Below are 16,865 nucleotides of genomic sequence, written 5' to 3' on the forward strand. Positions count from 1 at the left end.
TTTTGCAATAAAATCATTAAACTAACTCAAAGGACTTGATCCTCTTAAATCTTATTTCTAACGCAGTATTTTCAAGAAGCTGGATGGCCACGACATCTGGTAAACAGTATCCATTTCCAGGTCCTTATGATTTCTACTTTGTTGTGGAATCTTAGGATTATTGCTAAGTTACTTGCCCTGCTGCAACCCAATATTGGGATACCATAAGTCCATACAGACTTAAGTCTCTGCTGATAAAGTATAAGATTATTGTGTAGAGTCAGAGTGGAGTTTCTTCCATGTAGCCAGTAAATTTTTTATACTTCAGTCTTCTTCTTCTACAGCTCTTCTCTTTCATCAAATAAATATGAAATAGGAGTTACGAACAGTAATTATTACTGACAAATTTGTAAAACAACAATTATGGCATAAATAGTATTTTCAACAAATTACACAGTTGCCATTATAAACTTAACATAGCAATACTATGAGAATTCACGTTTCACTTATCCCTAGCAAATAATAAAAGAAAGACCGAAAAAGAGATCAATAAAACACAGTGAAAACGGAAAATTCAATAATATCCCAGTTGGAATATGGCTATTACTTTGTTCGACTTCGAGCTCGGTTGAACCCCAAAAAATTCTCCTATTCGTATAAAATTCCTCGCCTATTCCATGTGTAATATTTCCATTTATATTATGACAACCGCCAGTTCTCTCCGGAACTTTTCATAACACTATAAAACATATGACATCAGGGTTGTATTCTGCCGTAATCAAATTTTTGTCATACACAATAATATAGTCAGGGAAAACTGAACTATAACTCTAGCTCGAGAATATGATCTATACCAAATAACATTATATTAATGCACAAACATAGTTCGGAATACTGAAATATATTTCAAGAAAAAACTAAAAAACACGCTTTTAAAGCACATCAAACTAAAAAGTTGAAAATAAGCTTAAAACAATAATGAAACAGTCGGGTGCTCGACTTATGAAAAATGTGCAACAAAGCGCCCCACCTTTTTAGTTTGATGTGCTTTAACAGCGTGTTTCTTAGTTTTTGTTAACTACATTTATTTTTCAATTTTCAGTTTCTTAATTGATACCACCCTCATATAATGGCTACGCTATTTTATACCTATATCTTGTCGAAAATTGTATTGAGCCGTAACTGTGTGATTGGTAAGGTTGTCGATATGCTTGATTTCGAACACGGAAAACGAAGGCTCGAATCCTCTGTCGAATGAAATTTTTATTAAGTGAACCACCTGCTCTTAGTCCAAAGGAGAGTTACAAACCAACAAACTAACAAGTTCACAAACCCACATACTCGTAACAGTGAAGCGAATATAAGCGTGTTAATAAAACTGGGAGGTTCCATATAAAAAAGTTTTTGACTGAATATGATATTTGATAAATTTTGAAGAAGTGATCAAATGATCTCCAATTGGGCACGTGAAATTATTGTTGTATATTTTTATATTATCACATTCGAAATTGAATTTTCGGATTACTTCCCACTAAAAGACATTACTAATACGTCGATACACCAACGTCAGTACATAGTAAGCTTGTATATAGTTAACGACATACTTTGGTGCTTATTTGTTGTGTTATGAGAAATGTCTTTTGAAACTTCTATATGATATACAGTGACATTTCCTAGACACACCCTGAAAAACGATTTAGTCATGTGCCCACAGCAATGAGAAAAGAAAAAGTGGTTACAACTTGCTCGAAAAGTTTATTTGTCGTATTTATTTTTCTAGCCTTATAATAAATATTATTAAAATGATAAAATTGAATCTTGACCTGAGTAACTCAAATATCATAACTTTTAAATAAATGAAAAAACAACCCATCGAGCAAGTAGTATGTACTTACATAGTAAGTTTATCATTGACTTTGTATCATAATTTATTTTATTGAAAATAAAAATACACAAAACAAATATCTGTAAATCACAAGAAGATAAAACTACTGATGCACTGATGGCCAAAACAAAGTAAATTAAATGACGTTAATCGGACTGCATCCATCGTTTACTATTTAGTGACGTCACTCACAGCTGATTGGTGCACCATATGTTTTTGATTCCGTAACTAAATATTTAAATTTGATGAATTTCTTTCTCTGAAATTATTTTGTTTATAATGAAAAAAAAATTGTTTTAGAAATTGTTGAAATTTTAGCGAATATTTATTTTTGGCTATTATTAATAAATATCACAACAAATAATTTAATTGATTACTGCTATATATTTGAGATATAGGAACCAAGGAAAAATTAATTTTTCTTATTAGAACAGGGTTCTAAGTTGATTTCATCCTTATTTTGATATTCATCATGAAGGTGATCTATAAATCAATATAAATAAGCAAATTGTCAGTGTCAATATCGTACTTTGATAAAGACTTAAGGACTAAAATCAAGAACATTTAGATACATTTATATGTATTCTTGTTCAGCGTAATTTTCTTATATAACATACTAAAATTTCATCTCTTTATGACTAAAGCGATTTGTGAACAAAAAAATTGTTTAAAAAATTCGTAAATTAATTTTTGTTCAGTTTCAATAACACTGAACAACACGAAAATCCTCTTCGCCGTACAAATACGTTATTTCGGTAAATACTACCTATTCAACCCCTCACTCCGACCATTAAATTGAAGTATCACGTAATAATAAAGTCCACAGAATAACATACGCATGCTTTAAGCAGGTGAAAGAGTCTACTTGTTCTATATTTATCTTATATATAGCATATGGGTGTAAGACACCCAATCTAAATCTAGAAAAATTGTGCACAAACTGACAACACCACGGGGAGTGTCTGGGATGTCGGCCATCCACATGGTTTCAATCCCCTAGGGCATCATGGAATTATTTCAGTGTAAAAGTATGTCTTGTGAGAAAAGTGCTTTTTTTTAATTTACCTTAGATCACTTATACATTGGGATTTTCCTACTTTCTATTCCTTCTTCTCCGAATCCGAGTACAACACAATAGACGCAAAAACCCTAAAATATTTCGCAGAGCGACAAAAAGTTTCAAAATGCAAAACAGTGCAATCTATTTTTATGTAACAATTCTATTACAATTAAGACGGCAGAATCCTTTGCTAACAAATTGTAGAGAATATTTATACTAATATTTTTTCCTCATTTTATTCAGTTAGAATAATCCAAATAACCTTACTCATACCAATAGATGTGAATCATCCTGTATGTACCCATTCAACACATTAAATTGTTTTTCGTTACACGTTCATAACAAATGGTTTTTTTTATATAAATTTTTTTATATACTCGTAAATATAAATTTTACCTGAAGGTTGTCTCTAAATGGATGGTATCAAACCGTAATAACTTTATTTAAGTAATTATATCTCATTTGCTTAATAGGGCAATTTTAAATAAATTTACTGTATCATAAGCCGCAAAGTGATTTTCTTTTTATAATAAGGTTACAGTACCGCTAAAACTTCTTAATTTGATGCCGTATCGCGTAGAAAATCCAAACTTTTTTAATTGTATAATCAATAATGGAGTTAATGCAGTATTTCACTACAATATTTCACATTGCACTTGATTCTAGATATCTGATTGTTGTACATAAATTTGTGCACTTTTGTAAGCGGTCTAGCGTAGGAGCAGCGCGAGGTAAGGGTGAAGCTGTTACCACGTAGTTATTCACGGGAGACCAACATAATTTTACACTTATTTTGATGGTATTATCAATTACAAAATATTAATCAATGTCCAATTGTAAATTTGATGAGCTCGTAGGTTGAAATAACCGGCAACTATTATCAAAGAAACAATAAAGGTTGGCCAAGGCGCATGAGAAGTAAAGAGACCGTGGCGCAACTAAACAAGTCTGTGAGAAGGGATCCAAGGTTGTCTATGCCCAAGGGTTGAGATATTTTGGCTATACGCCTGACAACTTTCTATCAGATTTTGAAGTTTGACTTAAAATTGCACATCTTTAAGGTACCATACATGAGATGGAAAAAAATGATTTAAATTAAAAAAAAATCTTTTGGCAACTTTACTTCTCGGACGGAGCCCACTTTCACTTAAATGGGCATGTTTTTTGGGATAATCACGGACTATTGCTCGATAAGATGGAGAGAAAAATTTGAAAAAAGCGACAGCATTCGAAGAAAAAGAAAATAATTTTCCATCAGAGCAACGAACCTTCTTACATTTCAGTGATCGCCATGACCTAAATTTACCAAGATACCAAAATTCATCATTTATATTATTTTGAGAACATTTAACAAATACAATCTGAGAACAATAGCAATGGTTCTTAAATTTTTCATCTTTGCTTCTATTTCTATTATTTGTCTCTTCTTAGACCTCTATTCCGTATGTCATTATAAGATCGTTGGAAAATTATTTTTGAAAATGAATAGAACAAAGACAAGTGAAAATATAAAAAATCGAGTTGAGAAGTGTTCTAAAATGTGAAGAAAGATAAAATGAAAATCTACAGCAAAGTGCACAGTTAAAAATTAGTACAAAACGTTATGCTACAATGGCAACTAGGTAGACAGACAAGACGAGGAAGACCAAGTTCCATTTCTTTGAAGCAGATTTCATCTCTTCAAAATTATCGATAAATCTATTTTGTATTGTAAAAAATGAACAAAGCTAACAATACCCAACGATAAACCTTCATCTGGAAGGCTTCTAGGTTTCTTCCGATATAGGTTTCATTTCCTTTCCCAAAATCAGGAACGGTGTCAAAACATTTGTCTGTTAGCACATTCTTTATTTTTGAGAAAGCAGTTGCATTTGCTGAATATGAAGAATTAGGCGGATGTGGACATAGGAAAACATTTAGCAGCCAAAAACTCGCGATATATAGCACGGCGTGTTTTCATAATGAAACAGAAAGCATTTGGCTCATTCTCACTAACTCATATCACACTATACTCTAACAAACAAAGAAAATATTGACCTTGATGTTCGAATTCTATTAACGGAACTTCTATGGCGAGGGGAATCACTGATTTTCAATTGGGGTCTCTAAATTTTCTCAAGTTCATTGTCGTAGACACAATTTTAATCTTGAGTAACAATTTTGACAGTGAAATCCGATTCCAAGTGAGGGAATATGAGACATACACCTGAAGGTATAATCCAGAAAAACTGATAAACATGCTTGGAGCTTCACTTGAACTTTGTTGTTTGTTTTTTGGAAAATTATTTAAACCTCACAACTTACTGAATACAATGTTTACAACAACACTCAAAATTACACTGCATGACCCGCGTTTCGATAACCAAGTTATCGCCTTCAGAGACAGTGTAATTGTGAGTGTTGGTGTAAACAGTGTATTCAGTATAAATATCGCCAACGATTCCAGAAATTCCAACTTAGATAATCCAACTTTTAGAAAACGGGGTTTAATACTTAATTTAAAGATTTAAATCGACCAGAACAATGCATAGAAAAGAGCATTTACTAATTTCCAAATCAAAGGAAAATGGAACAAAAACCGAACATAATATGCTAATTCTTTTGGTATAAGATACCCAAATTTCAAATGTCAAATGAAACAAATACACGGGGTGTGGAAACAAGTAAAGAGATGATAAACATTCTCAGATGATTTTTGTATGCATTTTTTCATTTTTGTACTAGCTTCTTTAGCAAACATGTCATACATATATAACATTTTTCCACTTTTTAAATTCATCAAGTATTTCAACTCACTTGTGTTAATTATAAAAAATGTATAATCACATAAGATATTTAAACAGAAATAACATAATTGCGAGGACAGTAATTAAAATAGATGCTATCAAAAGATTTCAAGTAAAAAGTTTATCGAACCGGAAAACAATATGGAATAAAAGAGTTCTCTTATTTGTAAATAATTTGTTGGTATGTTTCTAGTCACTGCGTAAGTTTTTACAGTAGCAATTACCGGAAAAGATATGCACAAAAAAGAGATCCATTGTTGTTTAATCACGAAATTAGTAGAAAATATGGGCCGAATTCCGTGAAGCGTTTAATAAAAATAATCATCAGTGTTGCTGATGGAAATTAAAAAAAAAAATACTATTTGTCGGAACTTTTCTACCGGAACCTTACAACGTGTTCAGTTTATTAAAAAGAGCTGGTGAAAAAAAATTAATGAAGATTGTTGGTATTAATATTATATTCTTGTAAATAATACATATTTTGTTAATTATCTTTCTAGAAAAACTACTAAATTATCATTAGAGGAAGCGAGTAAAACTAAAATTTTTTTGAGAACCATCCAATATATAAATCAAGTTATTTATGTCCTTATAAGTGTGAAACATTTCGGGACACGATAACTGTTAAATTGAATTGTGCGCTGGTCAAACGTAGATTTGGTACTTTTCATTTCTGATTCAACACCCTGTATAATTGTATGTATAATGTACTTTATAACTCTATCACAGCTAACTTATTATGTGTAATTAGAAGGAAATGAAAATCTCATAATGCACGAAAGTTTTCTGAAAAGTTTCCTACCTCAACCAGAAGATGTCAGCACTTATAAATATTTGTGAATGCGTTAGGATATTTCCACTGAAATTTCAGCTTCTTGGTACGATTATTAAGAAGTAACAATCGTATAATGGTTAGTTGTTATTGAGACATTATGACTACATCATACATAAAAGAAAATTTAGACACTGTGTACGGAGACTGCACCATCATTAGCGATCGTAAAATTTTGGGCAGCTGAATTCAAACCTGACGGTATCAACTTGACTGAGGACGAGCATTCGAGGCGGCCAAAATATTAAGGTTAGAGAGTCATATCAAAATACATTTAGTATAATAACTAAAGCATTGGAGAATACATGCGTAAACTATCCGCACGTTGGGTACCGCGTTTGTTCACTTTGAACCAAAAGCGCAATCGAAAACCATTTCCCAGGCATTATTGACGCGGTTTTTTGAGTCTATTCATAAATGTAGATAAAAAAGTCATTGCTTGGTAAGCTGGTAAATAGATAAGTTGCAAAAAAGCAACCGCATTTGAAGAAAGAGAAAAACCTTTTTCATCAGGACAACGCAGGATAGCTAATTCACGAATTACACTTAGAATTTGTTTAACTACCCACAATTTTCATCAGATTTGTCCCCCGTGACTTTTTCCTGTTTCCTAATCTCAAAATTTTACTTGCGGGAGAGATATTTTCATCAGACGAGGACTTTATCGCAAACAGACGTCAACCATTAATCGGGAGAGTTAAAAAGGTTCAAACATCACTGAAAAAATTGCATAGACTTAAAAGGACACTGCGCAGAAAAAAAATTATTATGGGGAAATTGTCTTTTCAGATACGTATCGAATAAATGCATGAAATACTGTGATTATTATGTGTATTGCATATATTAAAAATAATAAAGTTTCGTAGCTGGATGAGAATAAAAACTGATGTATATTAGAAATTATGACGTAAAGACTTGCGGTAAAAAATGTTTTCACTAAAGTGGCTAGAAATACTAAATACAGTGTTTACGTTACAACTACATCAACACTCACAATTACACTGTCTGATGCTCGTTTCGGTAACCAAGTTATAGTTTACCAATATTTATTACTTTGTGAGTAAGCTTGTTGCCAATTTCGTCTTAGGTTTCGGATATATCAGTTGTTTTCAAAGATATGTTCAAATTCTGTAGCTTATTTTGCTAAACGGCCCACATCTTCACTATAAGATATTCCAGCATGTGTCCTAACCCATGTAAAATGTATTTTCCTATAGTAACTACCTTAAGATTAAGAGAATTTCTAAAATTACAAAGTTTCCATTGATTTTAAAGTAAATATTGGATTTTCTGTTTGCTTTTAAACATGATATTACTTTTTCTATAGCTATATCCCAATATGTTTCAACTTTTGAGCCAAGAAATTTAACAAACCAACCAAGAAGAGATGGTACAAGATCTTTCACTCTACCGAACGCCATTCCAGCTATCAGGCTGGCGGTAGAGGTGGTGTTCATCAGCTCATCACCTGTACAGGTAGAATATCAATTTTTCAAATCATTTTAAGAAGTTCCCTTTTGTTTTTATTATTTTTATTGAACTTTTTGCAACATTAATTTATCATTGCCAGATATTTTTATTGATGTTTAAACTTGGCCAGAACTTTTCCAGTAGATTTTTGGACACGAAACTTCTTAGGTCTTGGAGAACCAGAGTGTCGCCATTCCATCGATTGTTGTTTTGTTTCTGTACCCAAGTCTCGTCCATAGTAACAATTTGGTTTAAGAAGTCTACATCATTTTCAAATCGAGCAATACGCTTTTGGTCAACATTCAAACATTTGGGAATCCATTTTGCGGCAATTTTTCTCATTTCCAAATTGTCGTGAACTATATGATGAACGAGTTCGTATGAAATATTCAGTGCTTCAGATATCCGTTTCAGCCGAATTCGACGGTCTGATAAAATCATGTCATGAACTGCATCGATATTTTCGGGGATTGACACAGAAATTGGCCTTCCCGATCGGTCATCATCTTCAATGGAAAATTTACCTCTTTTGAAGCTTGCAGTCCAATTTTTCACGGTCGCATATGAAGGAAATTGATCACCAAACGTATTAAGCATATCTTCGAAAATCTGCTTACCTCTTAACACTTCTAAATACCGTGCACATCTTTTTTCTTTCAATTCATTGTGTAACTCTGGTTTACTTTACACTGACACTTATTGTTCGTTTCTATGGTAACGAAATATTTTGTTTATGCATGGAACTGGTCTAGGCTATATAGATATCAATACATCCTCGTATTTTGTCATTAGAGCTTTAAAACTGCTGTAACAATTTTTGTGATATCCATCAATGTCATTCATTCTTTTACACTTTTTCAATTTAACTTCTACGAAAGTTATTATTTTTCCATTTCTGTCTTTACAGAAAAAACATTTCGATGTTTCATTAGCCGTTTTAACATAATTTTTCAAAAACATTAAAAATAACAGCAACACATACACCAATGTGACTAAACTAACGCCTTCTTGACTACAAACAGCTGCTGTCGTCTATCTCGCTTACGCAACTAACACGTACGATTGTCTGTACTCTTCCAACATATCCAATCACTTTCCTCTTTTAGATCGGCGTTTAGCAATCGAATTATAGTTTAGCAAATCAATGTTATATTTTCAGATACCCAAATAACATCATATAAAAATTTCAATCATACTAAAACATTAAAAAAATAATTTTTTTCAATTCAAAATTAGCGTCTGGCACAGTTTAAACAACAAGAAAAATATCTGGTAATAGTAATTTCATGTTGCAACAAGTTCAATAAAAATAATAGCAAAAAAAAAGAAACTTCTTGAAATGGTTTAAAAAATTGATATTCCACCGCCAACCAGATAGCTTGTATGACGACTGGGAGAGTGAGAGAGATAGCATATCACAAAACTGGCCTACCTGAAATTCTCTCTCAAATACGTGGCTAGCTCTTAGACTAAAATTAGTTCATCAAAGACTATGCGCACATCCTTTTTGCCATATTAAATGTCTTCGAATTATTTGCCATTCTCAAAGTTGATGATGAGATTAAGAAGTGGTAAGGAACTTTTTGAAAATCATTAGAAAAAGTTGAAAGATGTGTCTAAAAAATTTGGTAAATGGTCTTATATCTCAACAACATGTGCTAAGCGCACGCCCTTGCACCATGGGATAACTCGCTAGTCAGTGTGAGAGGTAGTGTCAAGAAATTGGGAAAAACGGCTATTGAGACACATGAAAGGTTGGCGAATGAATACAGCATGAAAGCCGTCATAAGAAAAGGTGTTTAACAACTAGTTCAAACGTTTGAACGACGGCATGAAAACGACTGAAGATGAGCAACGGTCAAGTTTGACCCGTCGTCCAAAGGAAAAAAACCAGACATGCTTCAGTACGGTTTGCACCATCGTCCGCGGATATTTAGCTAAGAGCAAGATATGTTCCCGATTTGTGCCGCACATGCTAAAAGGCGATCAGAAAGCAAAACAAATGAAAGTGGCTGGAGATTTTATGAGGGATGAGGCCTGTTGCTTTCAGTGCAATCCGGATTTCAAGTCGCAATCGATGAAATGGCGTACACTAAGTGACAAATAAAATTATTTATTATAAATAGGGTTTTAACGTAATCTGAAAAATAATATTTTATATAATTGTGGGCGATTCATCCTACAATTCAAAAATCAAAAATTCTGATAAAATAAATATGCACCAGTTAAGTAATGCCGAGTTCGACTCATACATACAATTTATTTCAATTTTTTTTTATATTGGAACTCCTACTTTCGGAAACTAACAAGATTTTGCGTATTATAAACTCTTTTTTGTTGACAGACACAAAATCAAATAAGAATTATCATTAAGTTGATTTCGCTGTATCTATATATTCAGTTGAAGACGATGACTAAGTTTACTAATATTGTAGGTAATTTTATAGATTAGCCTGTACCAATATCGGAAGAGGCTATACGTGCGTATACCCGATGTTATCCGCATAACCAAGCAATTGCTTTAGATCCGCCAAAGACACTCAAGATCAATATCTATATCTGCAAAAAAAAATTCACACAAACATTATGTGGTTTCCAAAATTACGATTTTGATAAAAATATGTTCTAGCCGCAATCCTGACAATCCTAACAAACTACATTAAACAACTGTTTTTGTGGTCCTGCCCTGACCGGCAATCTCCGTAACTTCCATCATCAATTCTACTCGTTCCGGAGTAATCATTTATCCGCTTTTCTGGCCTTATCCCCTCGTCTCCCTTGCCTCTTTTCATTCTCGCGCGTTCTCTTGTTTGCGTCCCACAAAAATAATCCCCCATTACCACTATTGAAGTACTCGCTTCGCCCTTCACGCCAACGCCCTTATACCGTATTTTATGAAAGACGTGTGCCCAACTGCTTCCTTTTTAATAGACATAGGGTTACAAATCGTGTAACAGTGCATTATTTGAGTTTAAAAATAAACATGAATTACAGGTAAAAACTAATAGTGTTTGATCATTATTTTCATTAGCATCGATTCCACTATTTCTATTTTTATTAATATTACCATTATTCAAAATCTGTGAAAGAGTATCTTTGTTGCCAACAAAGAAAACAATAATAGCAAAAGAAATTGTCCATTTGTTACATAGTGGACTAATCTATTAACGAAAAATCGAAAAATCATTGTCTATCAGATCCTTCATAACGTGTGTCGTTTCGTCTTATACTTTAACGGATTCAAATTATTTTGTTTGAGAGTTGATTTTAGAAAAAAATAGAAATCATTCAGCAAGAGGCAGTATTGTTTATTAACTCTTCAGTACTCGAGATCTTTGAATGTACATCAGCCTTCTATCTGGGAGTTACAAAAAAATTGTAAACAGCTCAAATTAACAATTATGTTTATTGGAAATTGTGTAAAATTGTAAAACCACTTGGTAAACAATTTAAATTTATACTAGTAAAATGAGGTAAACTACAAGAGAGATCATGAACATTAAGTACTGATTAAAACTAAACAAGTCAAATGTGTACAAGTAACATACAGTGAAACTAAACCTAAATTTGAATACAGAAACATATCGTGCACAGTATTTACAATAAAGTGCTCAATTTGGTCTTCGTCACAATCACTATCATCAATGTTGCCACTATCTGGACAAACAAAATAACAAAAATATTGGCCACATCCTTTGCAAGTATAATTGGTTAGCCTTGTTAATTTTATTTCCTCTTACCAAAGCCGACAAGATTTCATGTTGTAACTACTGAGTTGCTGCTAGGAGTCACGCCCTGTGTTCTACTGAGGTAGACAAGGCTAAGCTGGCTTAGAATACTCAGCCTATGTATTTTTCGGATACCAGGAATATTAATAATTTGACATTCATAAACAGTGAAGGTGCAGCATCCCATGAATATCGAAAATACAATCAACATTACTTTGAACTTTGATACCATGTAGACTGTTAGTGCTTCTGCAAATATTCTATGTACTTTTTATGAGTTCTTCCATTTATTTATTTACTTCTCTATCGTTTTAGTAGATTATACCGGTGAAAAAATGACGAACTAGCGAAATTTTGTAAGCTGCCGAGAAAAAATGTGTTTGCGAGCTTTTCTCAGTCTTGGCTATTCGGACTCCTCCATTTTGATTATTGAGCTATGGTTACGAGATAATAACCTCGTTATTATCGATGCATAGTTATGCCACTATTCGGTTGTATCAACAGAGATTTTTATTTTAATTCAACAAAAATATGTTGTTCTTGCCACAAATAGAGTAGGAGTGATAAATATAGTAGACCAAACAATGCATATGTTAGTTGTGAAAGGCCATAAATCTATGACTGAAAAAACCATCCAAACTGGGAAATGTATGTTTCAATTGGAAGTACAACAGTAAAAATTGTGCTCGAAGAAGAATGTAGGAGTCGAACATACTTTATTGTAAATTTTTTGCAAATTTTAGCTTCGAGATAACGGATAAAAAATAATCTTAAAAAATGTTTTAAAATTTGTTTAGAAAAAAAAACAAAAACGATCATTTATATCATTATTAGTTATAAAAATGCATGACTTTCATTAGTTTGGAGAACATGAAACAGTTAAACGATTTTTCACATGATTTTGAGGTTAGCGCGTATAGTGTTATCTTTTTGCGAGGGGATAACATAATAGCTTGAAAATTAATTCCATTACTTAATTTGAGGAAAAAGAAACCAAGCGACCAAACGTTTGCCGCAAATAAGCTCGAAAAACGAACAAGTAATAAGAATCCAAAGAGACCCGAAACAGTCAGAAGATTCAGCACCGGACCTAGAAATTTTTTCATAAAGGCGAGCTAATGGAAAAATATTTGACAATATCATTCTTGTCTGATTAAATGATCAGACATACAAGATCAGCCAAATGAAGGGAGTAAATTCTTGAATTTGCAAGCCTGATGATTATAGAAAATAACAAGTATAAGGCTTCGAAAGAACTGCGAAAACATCGTGATGAGTGCTATTTCTATCGTACAAAAGAACTAAAAATGAATAGTGGATTAACAGAAATTGAACTCCAAGACCTGTAATGATTAAAAAACATGTTAAACGAGGTAATTATTTCCGCATTTGCATATTAAATCGGAACTGAATTTAAATCGATATGGAAACTATTTTGGGTACATGTCTGGCAAATTTTTTGTCTTTAGCAAGAACAAATCGGGGCCCGTATATTTGATGGTTCTCATATAATCCAAAGCATCGGTACTTAAACCCATTTTACTCTTTCTTTATTTAAAATCAGTACATAGTTTTGATCGGATTTAGTGGAATCTCCACATTAACTATATTAAGACCAGTAATACCTACCCTTTCCTTTACAGTGATATTGCCAGATGTTTTTTGAAATTCGAAACTTTTTAGTTGTCAAAATAAGATAGACACAAGCATAGACATTAAATTAATGTCAGCTACTGCACATCGAAAGCGATTAAACCGGTTAAAACTAGTAGTAGGGACATCAGCTAAACTACGCCTGGACACTTAGTGAGGCATAAGCATCAGAAGAATGAAACATGACCCTGATAACTGTTTTGTGACCTAACATATAAAAATACACCGTTCGTTATAACTAAGAATTACCATCACACTTTGCGTGAAAGAACCACGATGGAGGCTATTTATTTGATCAAGTGAGCTAATGAAGAATACTGCTCTATCAGATCAGCAAGTGTTACGGTGATACAAAGCATAGTGCAAGGAAAGTCTCCATAATGCCAGCAAACCCAAGAATAAGCCTGGTTTGAAGATTTTTCATTACTTGTAACGAGCAGTTCATAAATGATCGACTTACTGACATCATTTTCATGACTCTATAATTTATATAAGGAAAAATATAAATAATATGTTATGTTAATATATTTGGTGTAATATAATTTTCAAACAAGTTAGTTAAGTTTGTACGACTTTTTTTTAAAACTTTTTTTCTGTCGACCATTGCAAATATTATATTTTGTGTACTAATTTTCGACTATTTTTGAAAGTAACTCTATTTCGACCGTGGATACTTTTCGATAGAGTAAATCTTTTCATCCGCTATATCCAGGATTTAATAAAAACATGAACGCTTTGGAGATGGCAGAAATTTTAGAAAGAGGGAAAACATGTCATCAAACAAGAACTGTAGCAAAAAATAATAAAGAATGGGCCAATAATCCCAGTATGACCAGACTGGTTTAAAAATAATCTATCAAGATAAGCTTGAAGTTTTGTTCAATAAATAATCCCGCACTTAATAATAGGCCGTAAATTTCTGAATGTCACATTGGCCAATTTACAACAATTATTTCATTATTTCGTATAGTTCAGACTCTCAGTTTTCTTTATATTTGTGTAGGATTTCCTATCCTACATGTTTCTCACGATTCTGATGTTGTTAAGACTCCATTCTGTATTTTTAACACTAGTAATGTTTTATCGAGAAATTTGTTATTAATTCCTGGTAAGTAATGATTTTTATTTGTTTAATTTTTGAATTAAACGAGACTATTGTTAAATATATAGTCGGTTTAGGAGAAAACTCTAATATCTCAAAAATGTGATTTTTTCGTAAAAAAGACCAATTAATTTAAAATAGCATAGAGAATTGAGTGGAAGACAGTTTTACCTTGTTTTTTTTTTAATTCTGACATCAGAGCGCTTTCTTGTCAAGTATGAAATTTCCCCACTCTTTTCGAAAGTTCCGAAGAAGTCTATTGCCCTACAGTTTCCATCTTGACTTCCTCCTCGAAGTTTGTAATTATTTCTAGAAAACTATGCCAAGCCAAAATGTGACATGTTTCTATGTAGTTTCTGCCCGATTCTTTTGGAGAAGATATCCCGAAATATAGTATACTACGCCTGCCAATATTTTTTATTTTTTATGTCTTCTTCTTCTACTTCTTGGAGATCTGTCGATCTGTTAATTCTGAAGCTGCCTCTGCATCTTTTCCTGAGAGGTGGATTGCCAACCATCTTTCCACCTTTTAGGTGGTCTCCCGGGAGGCCTTGAGCCTTTTTTATGTCTATTACATAAATTATTTCGCAATTGGTGTATTTTTTCCAGTTAGTTTCCATCGACCGTAATGGAAATCTATTTATCAACGATCAGCAAGTTCTTTGAGACCTTGGTACAACCATTCTTTGGGATTAATGGCAAAAAATTGTCGCACTGCATTTTTAACACTAATTTTTTCTAACGGAATAATTTCACTATGGATTCATTTAAATAAATAGTAATCTAACGGTGCATAGTTAGGACTAAATGATGGATATAGTAGGAGTTAAATACCACCAAGTTCTTCGATCCAATTCCGCGTAACTTACACGGTATGTGGTTTAGCATTATTTTGTTGTAAGAGAGCTCGCTTTCGGTTAACTAAACCTCGATATTTCTCTGATAAAACCTCATAGATTCACATCAGCTATCTACTATATACCTCGGAATTGATAGATCGACCATCTGGAATGATTAATGATTACACTTAATTTTCATAATTCTACCAGACATATAGAAGACTTTCTTCTCGAATCGATTTCTCTTCACGTTTTTTGGTAATTATTCTAGCCACAGGATTGTTTGCAAAATCCTTGTTTCATCGCATCGTCCAATAAAACGATCATCTTTTGCAGGACAAAGGACAAACCTCTACTCGAAGTTTTGCTTGAACCTCGGTTGATTTGTGTGTTACTATTCGACAAGTTTTATAGATCTCATCTAATGATTTTCAATGGCGATGTATGGTATTTTTATAAAATCTAAGAGAGTTGGTTTTCCATTGCTTTCCTTATAACCTCAATATCCCACGTAGGTGGACGACCTGAGCAGAAAAGATTTTCAAGCGTCAAGTAGGTTAGGTTAGGTTAACAGGGTGATCTCCACTTTTCAGCTGAAATCCACTCGGAGGCCTTAGGCCCATTATGATGAAGACTCTAGTATTAAAATGATTAAACCAACGCAATTTTATACCAGTCAATAATATTTATCATAAAAACAATGAACAAAGAACGTAAAACATCAACTCCTTAACGTACTTCATAGAATTGGAAACATGTTCAAATTAGACGTAGGAATTTTCATATTTGAAAACCACCACTACTTATGAGACATATTAAACATGTATATTATCTTATTATTAATTCCCCGTATTATGTGGAAAATAAAAAATTCTTTTGTATCATCTATGTCTTCAAATTTCTCTTATTAAGCCCCTAATATCCTACAAAAACAAGAATTGTCACGAGGATGATTCCAAGATAGACTTCGATAGACATTACGAATCCTACCGATGAGGATGTGAAGCGAAAACGGTAGCAGAAGTTATGGTAGGGGTATTACTAGCAGTGAGGCGAGAATGGTCATTTATTTATAACCCCTCGGGTTGCTTTATATCTATCCGTCTCTCGTTTCGTCTCTGTTAGTGATCCCCGAGCAGAGTCGACGTGAAACATGGCCGACCACACTTTGTCATATCATCGCTGCAGACTTGACAAACAATTGAAATTCTCTTGTATTTCACGCCCTAGTCGCGCAGGAAGGTATTCAGGAAATTATTACAAGTTGATTTAATTTAACTTGATATTTTAAAATACTATATACAAAAATACACTTATATATATAGGTAATACATTTTTTCCTTATTATTATTACTCATACTATTCATTGTCCAATATTAATGTCATTAATGTATAAGCAAAATATTATGGTTGGGTTTTTGTGGTTCAATTTTCACAATTTATATAAAAGCACTTATAAATGACATATGAACTGAATTGATTTTTGAAGTAAGCTTTTTATATCGGTGACGGACGCGACTCTAATATTATG

General features: G+C 32.8%; 1 protein-coding gene across 3 annotated transcripts in view; it reads right to left on the bottom strand.

The window, feature by feature from the left end:
* LOC130900196 (protein groucho) overlaps positions 1-16,865 on the bottom strand; it is a 396,521-nt gene that overhangs the window by 28,225 nt on the left and 351,431 nt on the right. The window lies entirely within an intron of this gene.

Source organism: Diorhabda carinulata, chromosome 12 (genome assembly GCF_026250575.1).
Source record: "Diorhabda carinulata isolate Delta chromosome 12, icDioCari1.1, whole genome shotgun sequence".
In the NCBI taxonomy this organism is placed as follows: Eukaryota; Metazoa; Arthropoda; class Insecta; order Coleoptera; family Chrysomelidae; genus Diorhabda; species Diorhabda carinulata.